Consider the following 4910-nt stretch of genomic DNA (forward strand, 5'->3'; position numbering starts at 1 on the left):
AAGTGAAACTCATTCACTCACCCCTATAAAGACAGGTTACATTGTAGTGTGTTTTATTTGGGAATACAACATGAGAATTTTTGATAAGCAAGTGTTTGTCATTATGATCTAAGTTATGAAGGAATATCATCCTTACTGGTTATGACAATGAGATGAAACACACAAGGCAGTACCTGCTTGTGGGCTGTCATCTGAAGCTGGAAGTGCAGTTTCCTGATATAAATGCAGGCCTGGTGGCCAAGTTCTCTGGGAGTGATCCCAAGTTTATTTGATTTACTGAGTGTCCCTTAAATACAGGGCTAGACAAACAATCTTGAGCTACTCATTGTAGTTTGCCATCGGACAAGGCTATGTTTTCTCAGCACACGTGAAGGTAGAAAATGAGCATGTAAGTTAGAAGACAAGCTTTACTTTCCTGGTTCTTCTGTATCATTTGCTGTGACACAGACACTACATCACAATGAGGAAAAGGGATATGTATATTCTGGATGGATTTGATAGGTAGCTTGTGCCTCCTTTCTTCTGATTTATCACTGAAGAAAAATTCTAGGCTATGGAAAGTATTTATAGAGAAGATTTAATTTAAGCTCAAGTGTACTATTGTTATAAATGGCTCAGGATTCAAATTAGGATTAAATAAAAAAATAGGATTTATTAAAAGAATATAAAAGAATAGAGGTAAGCAAACAGCGCTGGGTGCACCGGGAGTCTCCGCTCCACCAGGACGCACACCAGTTACATCAAGCAGCTGATTTTTATGCTCCTAGACTAATACATATTCATTACTACTTCTAAAAAAAATAGATTATTAGCTTCCGGGGTCCAGTCCGTCCTACTGAAGCATGCGCATCAGTCTCCTCTGGGGGTCTCTAGGGGTCTTTCATGCTGAAGGCTCGTAGTCTTCCTCTCACCTTTGTACTCACTCGGCACAATTCCAAGTTTATAGAACACTTTCTGCAGGTCTTGTCTCCCAACCGTCCTTCAGCTTCTTTTCCTTCCTCTTAATCTCTTGGCCCCCTGGCCAGATACCAAAGATCCACATAGTATCCCATAACAGTCACTAGTTGTTATCAGTTGTTCTGAAACTCCCAGACATCAAACACAAACAGCTTTCTTATTTGATGCTTCACGAGTAATTAAAACATTCTTCCCCAGCCATTCACAGACACATCTATAGCAGTGTTAAGTTAATCTCGAGGAAGACAGGAAAAAAGGCTGTAACTGTTAGAAATAGAAGTCCGGAATAACAAAAGCAAACAGGTTCATAAATTTAAGGAGTGTTTTCTGAAGACGTGATAAATTGACTAGAATGAGGGGGAGACTGGGACACACTGCATCTGTGGTTCAAGAATTAAATTGCCAGTGCAGGACCCAGAGGCAGACAGGATTCAAACAGAATTGTTCTTTATGGACACGAATTGTTAAAACATTCCTCACACTATTCTTTAATGTTAGACCTTATAATTCTTAGAAATAATATAACTTTTGCAAAAATTATATGTACGATTATTTTGCTCAATCTTATATTGCTTTTTGAAAGGGGAAAAAAAATAATAATAAAAGTAACCTCTCGGAGCAAGGAACATTGTATTTCCATTTGTTAAAGGGTGATTTTGCAAACTATATCCAAGATGCATATGGACTTTAAATGTGTCATGTGTAGTTAAGTGTCTCCCTAGCATCCTTCTTAAGATTCTTCTAAACCATGGGTCAAGCCCAACATGCTTTATGATGTGTATATACCATGACTGCTCAAAAAACACTTCTGCCAGCAGTTGTTTCTCTGAGGGTTCCTAAAGAGTCTGCATGTGAATTTCACTACTGAGCCTTTGCCTTAAACTGGCAAAGAGTCAGAGTTCACTGAAGACCAGCGTACCATAAGGTGGAGAGGAAGGGGAAGGGGAAGGGGAAGGGGAAGGGGAAGGGGAAGGGGAAGGGGAAGAGGAAAAAGGGAGGCTTGTGATGTAATAGATTATCTGCATTGCGCTGAAAAGGATCTTCAGAACTTCAAACGCAGCATGTTTTAACATAAAATTTTAAAAAATAATCTGGTGTCTTGCTTTATTTATTTATTTATTTATTTCTGCTGCATTCTATACACCTCTAAATGTTATGAAGTAAATATGTTTACAGCTATTGCAGCACTTGTGTTTGAAAATGTAATTTTCTCTTAATGTTTAAAGATTACTTTGTGGTTGTTTCTTTTAATCAAAACAATACATTTTAATGTTACAAAACTGCCGCTAGTTTTTTAAAAAAGGTAATTTTAGCCTGTACCATGGAGCAGCAACTTTATGTGCTATGATTCTACCTGAAATATACAACGAGAAATAGCTAACAGAAAGAATAAAGAAGAGCTCAAAGTGACATAGCTGTTATTGTGTTTACAGATTATGTGATTCTGTTTGAAAATGTACCACAATAGCTGTTAGGTTTTTAAAGTCCCCATTTCCATGATTATTAGATCATTACGTTTAGCTTAAACCAATTTAAGTTTGTATTAGCAAGAATTGGTGATCATCTATCACCTCTGACCTTTAGGTTAATTAGAAGTTCCTCTGTATAATTGCTATATCTTAAGATGGCACTGTGCTGTGTAATCTTTATCACTGTAAAATGACATTTAAAGTTTGTTTTACATGAACAAGTAGAATAACATTATTTCCACAGTGAGCAATAATTATCTGCCTCCTAGCTGAAAATACATGCTGTGGATAAATTGTGCTCATCTGATAGCTTTTGTTTGTAAGACAAGTTAATTAAAAGAGGGATGTTGAAAAAGATGTCTGCCCACTGAGTGCTGAAAGAGTAATATTATTACTTTAAGAAAAAAGAAAAAAAGTTTTTCCTGCAAACATATGGTTAAAAATGAAGTAAACATCATATAGTTACACTGTGATTGTAATGATGATGATGATAAGCCATTGTTAAAAACGCCATGAAAAATATCTATTTGTTCCAATGGAATCAAACATATCTAAAATTCTATGTACCTGGTACTTAAAAGGGTTAATGCAGACATAAAGTACTTACCCTGACGAATACATTTTTCAACTTGAAATGTTCTGTGTATGATAATGAATATATGTATTCTTCCTCTGCTTCTTTAATTAATTCAGCTATAAAAAAAATATTGTATTCTCCGCATGAATATTTCATCATTCAGAAAAGTTCTTATTCAGTATTTATTTACCAGAACACTATTTACTATATGACAAATACTTTAAATATCAAATATTTTTTGCATATATTTTATAGGATCCACTGACCTTGGTTTGCTATTTAGTGGCCATTTCAATTGTACATAGGATTAAGTGTATCACATGGCCCACCGATATCTTTTTTAATTATTTTTTTATTTTTTATTTTGTTTCTCATCCTATTAAAACTTTATAAAGTATCAATTTCTTGTTCCATTATTAGGGACAGAAACTGTATTGAGAATTTTATTTCAATTAGTTCCTTTATATTTCTTTCTAATAATTCCAACAATCACCAGTAATTATATATACTCAGTTTTAATTCTTTAAAAAATAATATATATCATCTCATTTTTCACTAACTTTGCTTTGTCACTCTCACTAGTTAATTTACAACAGTGGAATGAGCAGAGCTTTCCAATGAACTGATTTAGTGCTTTTTCTGAAACTACACACAGTCTGATGAGAACACATTTAAGAAACATTTATCGGGTTTATACTTCCAAATTATGTTTAATATTTCAACTGTTTAAAAACACGTTTTTGTAGGTTGTTTACTTCATATAGATATTATTATTTTTTTCCAGTAATTTATAAAAGTGTTATTCTTTGTCATTTCCTCTTTTTGCCATAACTTTTCTTTTCAAGTAAGTAATATGCAACATAGGTATATAATAGGTAACATTTATTTTACAGGGTTTGGAATTAACAATAACAATATAATTGATGATAAGTAATATTAGATTTCCTTAAAAATTATAAATAAATACAACAAAAAAGCTAGTTGTGATTTCTTTGTTGTAATAAGTTGTGATTTCTTTGCATTTCTGATAAGAAATATCTGTTCAATAAATGTATTTTCTGGTTTAATGTTTTTTTATAAGCTCTTAAAAGGATTCAATTATACTATAATAAGTTAACCTTTGTATGCATTTCGCCTACTAAGCAGAAGAAAGTTACAAATGAATTCCCACAGTAAAAATACACATAGCTGCTTAGAGAAGAGATGGAAACATTCATACATACATGTTTTAGGAGGTCAATTATATTGTAAATGGTGTGTCAGAAAAAAGGATGCATATAATAGGATTGAATGTAGTGTAGATGGGAAGCAAACTAACAATTACAAACAGTTGGTTTCTATAAGGGAAAACTATCATTGAATATGATTTAAATAGCAAGGGTTTGGTAGTAGAGGGGCTGCAGGTGTGGCTTCTGTAAGAAGAGCCCAACAACTGTTCCACATTAGAACAGAGTTAGCTCCAGCCAGATCCAAAAGGGAGCTGCAACCAGCCAGAGAGAAGCCAGGGAGTAACACTGGGCAGGCCTCCAAGAGAGCAGATCTAAGGAAAGGAAAAGACTGCTGTGCAACAGCAGCTGGGATAGAGGAAAGAAAAAAAAAAAGAGAAAAAACACTCTACAGCCCCCAAGGTCAGTGCAGGAGAGCAGGAGGTGCTCCAGGCATGCAGTTACAATTCCCCTGAGGCCTGTGGGGAGGCCCCTGGTGGAGCAGGCTCCGTGCCGGAGCTGCAGCCCATGGAGAGGAGCCCACACAGGAGCAGGGGGTATAGGGGGAGCTGCCGCCCACCCGTGGGGGACCTGTGCTGGGGTAGTTTGCTCCTGGGGGATGGATGGACCCTGTGATATGGAGCCATGGGGGAGCAGTGCTTGAAGAGCTGCTGCCTGTGGTCAGCCCCCACAGTCTCAGTT

The 4910-nt window shown here is 35.9% G+C and overlaps 1 long non-coding RNA gene across 1 annotated transcript; it reads right to left on the reverse strand.

The window, feature by feature from the left end:
* Positions 1 to 603: 603 nt before the first annotated feature.
* LOC140000805 (uncharacterized) lies at positions 604 to 4331 on the reverse strand. Its single transcript, XR_011806029.1, has 3 exons — positions 4227 to 4331; positions 3034 to 3119; positions 604 to 1017 (listed from the first exon to the last, which is right to left on the reverse strand). It is a non-coding gene; the product is annotated as an uncharacterized lncRNA (long non-coding RNA).
* Positions 4332 to 4910: the final 579 nt, after the last annotated feature.

Source organism: Anas platyrhynchos, chromosome Z (assembly GCF_047663525.1).
Source record: "Anas platyrhynchos isolate ZD024472 breed Pekin duck chromosome Z, IASCAAS_PekinDuck_T2T, whole genome shotgun sequence".
In the NCBI taxonomy this organism is placed as follows: domain Eukaryota; kingdom Metazoa; phylum Chordata; class Aves; order Anseriformes; family Anatidae; genus Anas; species Anas platyrhynchos.